Raw genomic sequence first — 13093 nt, 5'->3', positions numbered from 1 at the left:
TTATTACCCTCAAGCAGCTTGCCTTGTAGAACAAATGAATGGGTTATTAAAAGAACAAATTAAATTACTGACCCCTAATCATACGTTACAGGGATGGCTCAAAGTGCTGTCATAGGTCTCTGAAAGGAGGAACACCCATGAGTAGAATGTTTAAAGCAGGTGGCCTGTTACATCCCCTCAATAAACCTACAACATCTGACGACATTTGTGCAGGGGGAAATGTGTGGGTATAAAACCTGCCTCAAGCCTAGTGAGATACTTGCCCATGGGCAAGGTGATACCAATCGGGTATTGATAAGGGGATAGAAAGCACCAGAGTGTATGGACAGAGCGAAATTAATGAAAAGAGAGTGAGCTATCAAATATTGTAGACTGATAAGATATGATTTCTTCGCAGAACCATGTGAATTTATTATGGATGGATGCTGCTGATGATGATTCATCAGTTGGCAGCAAATCTAAATCTCATGAAAAAGGCCACTGTAGTCATTAATTTAATGACACACCCCATTGTTATATTATTTGTATTGATGTTGGTTATTTTCATTGTAGTTTTTATTTTCTGATGTAGGTTACATACTCTTATTATACCTTCCCAAGCGGCTATCACTGATTTTCATCTGCATTTGTAATTGTAACGAGTGCTGTCAGATAACATCGGGGTGGATTTATAGGATGGGAAAATAGGCTGGGAAAGTGAATGATGATATTCGACAGCTGCATGACTTTGAATGAGTCCTGTGAACATTCCTTTATGGGCCGAAGGTAGCAGCAGCAGTTTGTTTCTCTGTAGCTGTTTTTCTGTACTATCTGTTTGCTACACTGTGTAGGAGAGAGAGTTTCATTCCAAGAATTGGATTTAACTCAGACCAGAATTATGAATGGCGCCAGGAACAAACCTATGCCTCTAGACCAACCATTGATTGAGGCGTCCCTGACAGGCAGAAGGGCGTGAGACTTTTTCTTTTCATTTTTTACTCTTATTATCATTATTAATACTGAATAAACACCTACATTTGAATAAATTGCTTTTGAGTTTTCACTTAACTATATTTAACCTAATCCAGAGAATGGCTTGGCAACACCCTGTGATCCAAAACATCCTTGCTCATATCTAAGGCTCTAAATGAGTTATGAGTGGGGGCCACAATTCTCTAATCACCTCATTGGTGAACCTAACATTGCTTCTAGCTTAGCTAGAACACAGGCATAGAGGATCTGCATACAGGCTACAAGGGATAAAATTTTCTCCCCTCCCTGAAGGATAGGCCTCCAAAAACAAGTCAAACTACTTCCATAGCATATCCACAAGCAAGTCAAAAGTATCCCAGCTGCAAGTTGGGTGGCTGCCCCTTTAAACAGAGCTGGCTGAGGTTTCTTGGGCAGTTGAACACGGGTTCAGCTGACAGTAGTTATGATAATAAAATGTGAGGCTGGATGAACACAGCAGGCCAAGCAGCATCTCAGGAGCCTGAGATGCTGCTTGGCCTGCTGTGTTCATCCAGCCTCACATTTTATTATCTTGGAATCTCCAGCATCTGCAGTTCCCATTATCTCTGTAGTTATGATAGTCCATTTTTATTACGATCATAATGATGTCCGTCATAATTCAACTTGCACCATTTAACTTTAATATTGGAGGCTCTCATAGCTTAAATATGGTTTTAAAGAAATTACAGGTACAGCTCTAAATTGGCTGCTGTGATCATCTGACCAGAATGAGCCAAGCGCATGAACCTAGCAGTAAACAAGAATCAGGCTGATCTGAAGTTAACAAGGGCTCGAATCTCCTTTGTGATTCCAATCTTTCTGTAAATTGTACATTGAGATGAGAAGGGCCTTTTTGTGTCTCAGTAGTAGTAGCCCTACCTCTCAACTAAGAGGGGCATCCCACTTGCTGCAGAGGTGTGTAATAACATCTCTGAACAGACTGATTAGCAAAAGATGTTAAACTAAAAAAACACATAGAGATGATGTGCAAAATATTCAAATTCGGACGTCAATGAGTAGACTCAGGAATATGTAAGAGAGATAATGGGAACTGCAGATGCTGGAGAATCCAAGATAATAAAATGTGAGGCTGGATGAACACAGCAGGCCAAGCAGCATCTCAGGAGCACAAAAGCTGACGTTTCGGGCCTAGACCCTTCATCAGAGAGGGGGATGGGGAGAGGGAACTGGAATAAATAGGGAGAGAGGGGGAGGCGGACCGAAGATGGAGAGTAAAGAAGATAGGTGGAGAGAGTGTAGGTGGGGAGGTAGGGAGGGGATAGGTCAGTCCAGGGAAGACGGACAGGTCAAGGAGGTGGGATGAGGTTAGTAGGTAGATGGGGGTGCGGCTTGGGGTGGGAGGAAGGGATGGGTGAGAGGAAGAACCGGTTAGGGAGGCAGAGACAGGTTGGACTGGCTTTGGGATGCAGTGGGTCGGGGGGAAGAGCTGGGCTGGTTGTATGGTGCAGTGGGGGGAGGGGACGAACTGGGCTGGTTTAGGGATGTGGTGGGGGAAGGGGAGATTTTGAAACTGGTGAAGTCCACATTGATACCATATGGCTGCAGGGTTCCCAGGCGGAATATGAGTTGCTGTTCCTGCAACCTTCGGGTGGCATCATTGTGGCACTGCAAGAGGCCCATGATGGACATGTCATCTAGAGAATGGGAGGGGGAGTGGAAATGGTTTGCGACTGGGAGGTGCAGTTGTTTGTTGCGAACTGAGCGGAGGTGTTCTGCAAAGCGGTCCCCAAGCCTCCGCTTGGTTTCCCCAATGTAGAGGAAGCCGCACCGGGTACAGTGGATGCAGTATACCACATTGGCAGATGTGCAGGTGAACCTCTGCTTAATGTGGAATGTCATCTTGGGGCCTGGGATGGGGGTGAGGGAGGAGGTGTGGGGACAAGTGTAGCATTTCCTGCGGTTGCAGGGGAAGGTGCCGGGTGTGGTGGGGTTGGAGGGCAGTGTGGAGCGAACAAGGGAGTCACGGAGAGAGTGGTCTCTCCGCAAAGCAGACAGGGGAGGGGATGGAAAAATGTCTTGGGTGGTGGGGTCGGATTGTAGATGGCGGAAGTGTCGGAGGATAATGCGTTGTATCCGGAGGTTGGTAGGGTGGTGTGTGAAAACACAGGCCTCTCCCCTACTGCATCCCTAAACCAGCCCAGATCATCCCCTCCCCCCACTGCACCACACAACCAGCCCAGCTCTTCCCCCCCACCCACTGCATCCCAAAACCAGTCCAACCTGTCTCTGCCTCCCTACACAGGCCCCAAACCCCACCCCTTCCTCCGGTACATTGATGACTGTATCGGCGCCGCCTCTTGCTCCCCAGAGGAGCTCGAACAGTTCATCCACTTCACCAACAGCTTCCACCCCAACCTTCAGTTCACCTGGGCCATCTCCAGCACATCCCTCACCTTCCTGGACCTCTCAGTCTCCATCTCAGGCAACCAGTTTGTAACTGATGTCCATTTCAAGCCCACCGACTCCCACAGCTACCTAGAATACACCTCCTCCCACCCACCCTCCTGCAAAAATTCCATCCCCTATTCCCAATTCCTCCGCCTCCGCCGCATCTGCTCCCACGATAAGACATTCCACTCCCGCACATCCCAGATGTCCAAGTTCTTTAAGGACCGCAACTTTCCCCCCACGGTGATCGAGAACGCCCTTGACCGCGTCTCCCGCATTTCCCGCGACACATCCCTCACACCCCGACCCTGCCACAACCGCCCCAAGAGGATCCCCCTCGTTCTCACACACCACCCTACCAACCTCCGGATACAACGCATTATCCTCCGACACTTCCGCCATTTACAATCCGACCCCACCACCCAAGACATTTTTCCATCCCCTCCCCTGTCTGCTTTCCGGAGAGACCACTCTCTCCATGACTCCCTTGTTCGCTCCACACTGCCCTCCAACCCCACCACACCCGGCACCTTCCCCTGCAACCGCAGGAAATGCTACACTTGTCCCCACACCTCCTCCCTCACCCCCATCCCAGGCCCCAAGATGACATTCCACATTAAGCAGAGGTTCACCTGCACATCTGCCAATGTGGTATACTGCATCCACTGTACCCGGTGCGGCTTCCTCGACATTGGGGAAACCAAGCGGAGGCTTGGGGACTGCTTTGCAGAACACCTCCGCTCAGTTCGCAACAAACAACTGCACCTCCCAGTCGCAAACCATTTCCACTCCCCCTCCCATTCTCTTGATGACATGTCCATCATGGGCCTCCTGCACTGCCACAATGATGCCACCCGAAGGTTGCAGGAACAGCAACTCATATTCCGCCTGGGAACCCTGCAGCCATATGGTATCAATGTGGACTTCACCAGTTTCAAAATCTCCCCTTCCCCTACTGCATCCCTAAACCAGCCCAGTTCATCCCCTCCCCCCACTGCACCACACAACCAGCCCAGCTCTTCCCCCCGACCCACTGCATCCCAAAACCAGTCCAACCTGTCTCTGCCTCGCTAACCGGTTCTTCCTCTCACCCATCCCTTCCTCCCACCCCAAGCCGCACCCCCAGCTACCTACTAACCTCATCCCACCTCCTTGACCTGTCCGTCTTCCCTGGACTGACCTATCCCCTCCCTACCTCCCCACCTACACTCTCTCCACCTATCTTCTTTACTCTCCATCTTCGGTCCGCCTCCCCCTCTCTCCCTATTTATTCCAGTTCCCTCCCCCCATCCCCCTCTCTGATGAAGGGTCTAGGCCCGAAACGTCAGCTTTTGTGCTCCTGAGATGCTGCTTGGCCTGCTGTGTTCATCCAGCCTCACATTTTATTATCAGGAATATGTAAGTAAGCTTTTATCAACAGCTGCTTCTGAGCAGAATGGGAACGAGGGAAAATGGATTTGTGAACAAAAACTGAAAATTGGTCTCAAGATCAGAAATTAGCCAGTATAAAGCAACTTGCAACAACAACAGCAGCAATATGCAGGTTCCTGGACATCTACAGCTTCGCCATTACAGAAGAAGCAAGACAAGTAACTAAACAACTAGGCTCAGGTCTTTACTTTCTCACTAAGAAACTGTAAACCCCAACTGTCTTCACCAGATACTTCTTTTTTTCACTTCCTTTTCTACAGGTGAGCTCATTACCTGTATCTCATTGTGTGTTTGCTATTGTCTTTTTACTTTTGGGGACAATAAAGGTCAACTCTCTTTCACTTCATGAAACCTTGGAATTGGTTGTCCTTCATTTTTGATCTGATTAACTAAGATTAATTCAAGATAATTTAAAAAACGTTGTGACTGATGGAAAGGGGTTAAACAACAGGGGATCCATTCCTCACCTGCTTATAGTTAGGTTCACTTTGCCTGCAATGACCAATTTTAAATAGTTGATTTTCTTCACCATCTGCCCTCTCCTCATTCGACTGGTAAACAAATGGCTGACCTGTACAAGTACATGGGCAAGAATATATGTGGGCTGTGTCAGAGAAGGCTATAGCATTTCCTCAACCATTCTCTGCCTGTAAAGTTTGATGATACATCAGCACCAAGAAACTAACATTGCATCTTTAATGCATTTACTTTTACCTTATCCAGACATTTAAGTATGGTCAAGAGATGATTACACATCTATGGGAAACAATCTGGTGTATTTTCCGTATTCAACTCTAATTTGGTTCTTCATTTGATCTCTGTCTTGAAGTGAGTGTTGAATCACTCACCGGAAAAAGCTGTTTGATTTCTAAATTGGCAATTTAACAAGAATCAAGATCAAATGACAAATACTGAAACATTTCCAAATGGAGTGAAAGGCACATAAAAGGTAATAAAAATTGTCACTTTTTACTGCTCAACTAATGATTATCTTTGGATCTTTTATCTTTAGATATAAACCTGATACTTCCAGCAGTCATCTTAATCTAAAAGTACTGTGCTTAGCAGTAACTCAAACGCAATCATAATGGACTTGTGAGACGAGGGAACAGAATTGTGGGGGGAAGAAAAGGCTTTCCAGCAGAAACCTTGGTTAATCTAAAACCTCTCAAGCACGCAAATGAGCCGAAAACATATGCAGTGCTCTCTAGACCAGACTGGATGCTTGACAATTCAATGATTAATTGTTCAGGTCACTCTGATGACTTGCAGCTGAAAATATTTGGTGGCAAATTAACATGAATCGTACATCGAATATATCTGGTTATACAGTAATAACGCAATTCCACTTTTCACTTTAGAAATTCACACAAAACATTTACAGAGGCAAATATATTCTTGGCAATGTTTAGGCACAGTAATGCTTGATGTTCTGACCTATATATTGGGTATAAATGAATGGGTAATAAAAAATATATTCACATAGAATGGCAGCTCATGTTTTACATTATTTTTATAGTCAAGGTACCCACTTGGGAGGGGTGTGTTTTATTAAAATGTTCATTACCTGGAAAGAGCAAAGAAATGTGAATAATTGGATAGCCCTTTCAGAGAGGTGACACAGGAGCAATGAGCCATATGGCCTCCTTCTTTACATTCTCATCCATAATTCTGATATTTCGAGGAGAAAAGAAACGTTGACAGGAGGAATGTTCTATCCTGCTCTGCTCATGTCAACTTGTGACATCCACAATAATTTCCATATCTTGCATTGTCTCAAGATAAGACCATAAGATGTCAAAGCAGATGTACGCCATTTAGCCCATCAAGTTTGCTCCACCATTTAATGATATAATTGCTGACATGGCTCAGTGGTTAGCACCACTGCCTCATAGTGCCAGAGATCGGAGTTTGATTCCAGCCTCAGGTGACCATCAATGTGGAGTTTTCATATTGTCCCCATGTATGTATGGGTTTCCTCTGGTTGCTCCCACAGTTCTATGTGCAGGTTAGGCGTATTGGCCATGCTAAAATTGTCCAGGGTATACAGGCTGGGTGAATTAGCCATGAGAAACGTAAGGTTAGAGGGATAGGGTAGGTGGATAGGTCTGGGCAGAATGCTCTTTGGAGGATCTGTGCAGACCTCAATGGGCTGAATAGCCTGCTTCAACACTGTGAGTTAATCCTGAGTTATGAGGAATTATGTCAACAACCAATTTAGCAACTCTGTCTCATTGGTGTGCCTTGGAAGTTACAGATGTCAATACACTGAGCCCTGCACTTTGCAAAGAGATATCCTCACCTTCAGTTTCCTACCTTTTGCCCATAACTCTTGATTTCATTACAGAATAAAACTCTTTGTCTACATTGAGCATACTTAATGACCCAGCCTCAACAATCTTCTATTTAAAGAATTCTACAAATCTACTACCCTATGAGGGAGCAAGTTTTACAACAGACTGTCTAAAATATCCTTCTGATGTATTAGGAGCTTAATAGTGAACTCCACTCATGCTGCAGTTGCATTGTGGATTGCTAAAATAAATCCTATCCCATCGTATAAAGAGTAATGTGATTATATAAATTTCAGTTCCACTGTGATGCAATTATCTAGGTTATCAGCCCACTGGCAGATTGTATCAAAGAACACATTCGTTTTGCTGTTCACATTAAGTAGACTGTTTACTCAAGCTGCCTGCAATTGCAAAATTCACAACACTGTCAAATATTCAGTGTGGCTCTGGAATCAGACAGATTTTGACAATTCTGAGTTATGAGGAATTATGTCAACAACCAGTTTAGCAAGTCTGTCTCATTGGTGTGCCTCGGAAGGTACAGATACCAATACACAGAGCCCTACACTTTGCAAACAGAAAGAATATCTGCACTCTTTCCAAATCAATAAAATAGGAGAGAGCCATTTGCTGGTTCATTTCTCAGGGCAATGCCCTAATTAATCAGAGTCAAGGTACTTAGTTTAAACTTCAAACAAAACCTGGAAGTTAACTGTCAATCGACATTAATGGGTACTTTTTCCATAGCAACACATCCACCAATCAGATTCAACTTGCCAACCAACCAGCACTGTCCTTTCATTTGTTTTCCCCTTGAATTGGAATTCTTGTGAATTGTCCTAATGAATGCAAGATGAAAAGCTTTGATCAGTTGTGTCTTTTGCAGCAATACGCAAGTCTGAATTATCAAACTACTAGTTAAAAATATTTTCAATATGCGTCCTAATTCTAACAGTATTATGGAAGTTTAATATGCAATTACTTTTATAGTTATTACAGAAGAGAAGGTTTCAAACAATATTAAGTACCGTAAAGATTAATCAACACGTGAATATTCTAGACTTACAGCATACAACAGGCCTGCAACAAAGGCACATGCAATAGCAATGTCATTGTGACTGAAGGAATTATCTTGAAATATAGTGAGAGAGCATAGAAGGACTTCCATTCCTTTGTCACTGTGCCAAATCTCAGAAAGAGTGTGATCAGAGATAATGGGAACTACAGATGCCGGAGAATCCGAGATTACAAAGTGTGATGTTGGACGAACACAGCAGGCCAAGCAGCATCTTAGGAGCACAAAAGCTGGCGTTTCGGGCCTAGACCCTTTATCAGCAAAAGAGTGTTCCTGTTAGTCATGTCCTCTTGCTCATCCTAGGTAATGGACAAGTAATAAACTACCATGGATCACAGCATGTACAAATGATGTTGATGCCTTGAAAATCCTTCCAGAAATGAGGATCAATTTATACGTGGAGTATTAAAAGCAAACCATTGGCTGGTGGAGTAGTTGGTCATCATTTTGAAATGTGAAAAGACCAGAATGCTGGTAATGCAAATTAAAGCAATTTGCCACATTTTATTAAACAAATTAATTCTCCTTTTAAGAATAAACAAAATATTTATTTTTCAAAAAAACTGTCAAATAAATCATGTTTGGCATCTAACACAAAGAGCACAATTTTCCTGTTGCAGTGAAAATATTTTATCCAGTGAGATTCATGCCATTCGACCTACCATGGCTTAGAGTGATTTTTCTCAAACCATCTTCCACACTTCACCTCATTAATTGTGCAGCTAGACTCTTGGATGTGTCTGTTGGGAATTTGCATTGCCAAAGAGGTGGGAGCATTCACCACCCTAGGGACCTTCCAGACCTCATGCCATTGGTGCTAGATTTAATGACACCAGTTCAGATAGTGCCTGCCAGGAGCTGGCTCAAAGAGTATGTTGCTCAACTCTTGTTAATGAGTCGCAAGTAGGAGAGGAAGGCAATCCTTTTCCCAGCCAAATTCGATGGGTGTCCAAACCACCAGATACAACAAACCTAGACATAAATTGTAGCTCAGAAAAGTGTCTGCAATAAAACAAAACAAAGCACCTAACCGTGTCGAAAAAATGTCAATGATCTTTTGTGCTCCACAAATGTAAACACCATCGCCATCGCCATCTCTTTCCAAACTCTCCCTTGCAGGGCCAGCACTCATTCTAAATTTGCCACTGTTCACACATCCCACTGAAACTCATGAACACAACTGCCAGTATTGCATGCATCATATCCACTCAATAGCTTTTGCACACCACATCTTTGCAAACTGTTAACCCTCCCTACTTCCTGCACTCCCTACTTATTCAATGGGCACACCTTACCATATTTCACACTCTTCCTTAACTCGAATGTCTGTATCACCTCTCTCCTTCATGAAGACAGAGGCAACATGCACATGTAGAATCTTTTATGCAACTATACCACAAAGGCTCCTGCTCCGACTTACATGTTGAAAATTTACACCATCTAAATCATCAGTGAAGCTGACTGGATTGTAGGTGGCATGGAAATAAGGCAAATTGGCGTTTCAATGAGATTATGTAAAAGTAACTTCCCACAATTTGATGATAAAACCATATTTTAATGAAAGCAGTCTGGTGTACCTATTTGACTTTCACAATCCATTTGGAGTGAACATCTTCCTTGAATGGTCTGCTGATGTACACATCCAAATGTTCAATCATAAATATTTGACCTCCTGATGTAACTTCAATTTGCTTGTTATTTCTTTGCAGTCACCTCTTAAAGTCATTGACTAAATAGGATCACATTCTCTGCGTTCTCTGACCAAGTCCTTGAACAACTGGTCCACACATTTTTGACCCAAAACCTTAGTCTATCCTCATCCATCCAACCATTTTCATGAATGTGCTCAAGAACCTGTGTAGGGAACTTGATTTTTGGCATTGCTTCACATTTAAAAACCACCATAAGCTTTACTTTCATTCCATTAGCCATGAAAGTGAATGTCATTGTAAATATTGTCTTCTTGTGACCTGTAGCTTTTTACTGGAGCTGTTTTTTGCACATCACAATTCAGTTGGTGAACATGTTGAAATTCACAGGTTTTTTACCCATGTTGCTGATGTGACATGATGTGTGTGTCTTTCACTTCTGTCTGATGATGATGTGTTGGAAACTGGTAATATTAGCATTGAGGGCTCTTGGTGGTCACATGATCTTCAGCAGCAACATTAGACATTTTCACTCCATAAAAACTACAAAACCAGCTGTCACTCTTTACTGGGGTTAAAAATTGATTTGCCCATTTAAATGTGTATATACACATTGTATTTCTGCGGATGATGTAACTTTTCTCCTCATTTTTGAGGCTCCATTCTGATTATTGCATCTCAAGATCATGCCAATGGCTGATCCCTGTTCTCATGACTTATCAATTTTGGACATCTTCAGGTCAGATTCCTTCTTCCATTCTTGCACCAGTTTTTCAATAACACCAAATTCTCTCGTGGTAACAGTTATTTGACAAATTGGCAAATGTTATGATATGCCTCATTGAGGGTAGTATGCTATTCCCAGAGTTATTACAAAAGTTAAAGCTTTTATAAAAGCGAGAAAAATTCCACAATTTATTTACCTTTCAATCCCAAGATGAGAGAAAGCACAGACCAAATTTTGGTACTTAACAAGAATATTAGTGATTACAAATAAACAGATTGGAGCTAAAATTAAACGCTTGTGAACTTTCTTATATTACTTAAAACTCAAACCCCTTATAAAACCTTCCCTGCAAACATATACAGACAAACACAGAAAAACTTGGGTCATAAGCGAAGGTGAAGACTGGGAAGTCAGTTAATGGTCTTTATTTACAGAGTTTGATGAAATGATCATTTTTGGGTTGAAAAGACATCCTGGTCCTCAATCTTTCTCTTCTCCAGTAGTATCACTTACTTGCAAAAAATACAGGATGACTGATTAACACGTATTAGTTAAATGCCACAGCTTGCAGAAACTAGTGAAGTGAAATAAAATGGCTTGCTTCAAGGTTGAGGTGTTTATTTTTACTACAGAGAAAGGACAGATCCTTCCTTTCTGGAGGTCCAATGGCTTCTGAACAAACAGTCGCACCCACAAGCTGTCCAGCCACCTGGGAGCCAATCACATAGTTTTTGGCAGGCAGAAGGACTTTGCCATCAACAGCTGGTCACCACCCCACAGGCCAATCAACTACTTGCTGCTCCCTTCATACATACCCCAGGCTCCAGCTCATCTATGATAAAGTCCCCCCAATGTTTAAGCAAATTGCAGTATAAACAATGCTTCCAATGAGTATCAGAGACTTTGCTCTTTAGAAGTGCAGGAATCCATTACATTATCCTTAGTTTTTTAAACAATCCCATTCTCATTTTAGTCCACAATCAAAACTAAATTAAAATTAATAGATACAGTCTTTACAGTTATGATTTTTAACTTCAAACAAACTTTGTATTGCATTCCTTTTGCTGGATGACCCATTTCTGTTTGTCATTTCCCATGTGAGGTCTTCTCTGTGTGATCCTGTCTTAAACACAAGGGTTCTTGATATCAAATTTCTCACATGCATTGACTTATAGGGTGAATAAACATGCATTTCTAAGGTGAAAAATTGAAACCAACTCCTAAAATGGGTATAGCATTTCTTACCAAAGAAGGGGGCTGACTTATATGTCAAGTATATGATTGAACATGATTCTGACACTGAAAAAGCAGTCTAATATCCAATACAACAGGTCAACTTGCAATCTCCAGTAATACTGTACCATTTAACTGAAATTGTCTAACCTTATTTGAATTACACTGAAGGATATTGCATGCTGCTTTATTTATAGATAATCATACACAATCCTGCAAGTTTTAAAAGTAATTATGAGTGACATTATGGAATTGAGAAAGCTGCATTCTTATCGAGTACAAAGATTCCTTTCATAAAGACAGTAAACAAAGCCACAAAAGAACGGTCATCTGTGTCAATCCAATGCTTGAAAGCAATAACAGCACAAACCACCGCAGCAATGAATATAATAGAGGGTTTTAAAAGAGAGATATTGAACCTCATTGTAGCTAAGCAATCTGAAATGTTGAATACCACATTTAGAATATTAAATTGCTACTGTACCTGTTAGGCAGACATTAAAGCCTCCAGCATGTTAAACTTCTCTTCAAGACTCAACTGCTGTGTTTTTAACTGAAGAAGCTGGCTGTGGCAGCTGGTGGCTGTTCTGTGAACTCAGTACTATGCTGTATGAAAGAACTGGCTGCCCTGTACATTCATATAATCTAGAAAGGTTTGTTAAAATGCACAAGTGCTACGTCAGCTGCTCAAATGCGTGACTGATTTTAATGACAGGAACAGCAGAGCTGACAGAATACTTTGCCTCACTGAGGTAAATTAAATTTGCATTCAGATTGGTTTAGTATAACAATACAGGATTGGTGTCAAAGTAAGCTATTTTGGAGAGTAGAAGAGCAGCCCTCTGTACATTAATACTGACTGATGAGAATCCCAACCATGAATTGCCTAGAGTGAACATTCATATAGACAAATATGCATACATTCTTATGTAGCTCACATATACCCTCTAATATGGATATAATATAACAAAAAGATACTATGGATGATCTTTTGGTGATATCTGAGTATATGCAAAGGCTGGGCACATTCGAGATATTTTCATAAGTAAATTCAAAATCTTCTTTTATAATCAAAGTCAATTTTTTTGCAGTATTATGAACCAGTTCATTCAGCTTCAGGAACAGTCTTGATATGATAAGGCAGCTTACTTCAATTTTGATTTTTCACATCACAAATATATAAATAACTATATAGGGCATGTGATACTATATCTGGTAACCCTCCAGGCTCTTGCAGCCTTTTCTCTCCTCCTCTTTGCCGGATCACAATAAATCTTATATTTGA

The 13093-nt window shown here is 42.2% G+C and overlaps 1 protein-coding gene across 1 annotated transcript in view; it reads right to left on the bottom strand.

The window, feature by feature from the left end:
- Positions 1-12441, bottom strand: part of sphkap (SPHK1 interactor, AKAP domain containing) — a 439339-nt gene extending 426898 nt beyond the window's left edge. Inside the window, exon 1 of the mRNA XM_059651148.1 lies at positions 12293-12441. The gene's annotated coding sequence lies outside the window, so the exon portion shown is untranslated. The remainder of the gene's footprint in view (positions 1-12292) is intronic.
- Positions 12442-13093: the final 652 nt, after the last annotated feature.

The sequence above is a fragment of the Stegostoma tigrinum genome, chromosome 14 (genome assembly GCF_030684315.1).
Source record: "Stegostoma tigrinum isolate sSteTig4 chromosome 14, sSteTig4.hap1, whole genome shotgun sequence".
NCBI classification, from domain to species: domain Eukaryota; kingdom Metazoa; phylum Chordata; class Chondrichthyes; order Orectolobiformes; family Stegostomatidae; genus Stegostoma; species Stegostoma tigrinum.
The sequence above is the reverse complement of the archived record's forward strand: the minus strand, read 5'-3'. Positions and strand labels throughout refer to the sequence as shown.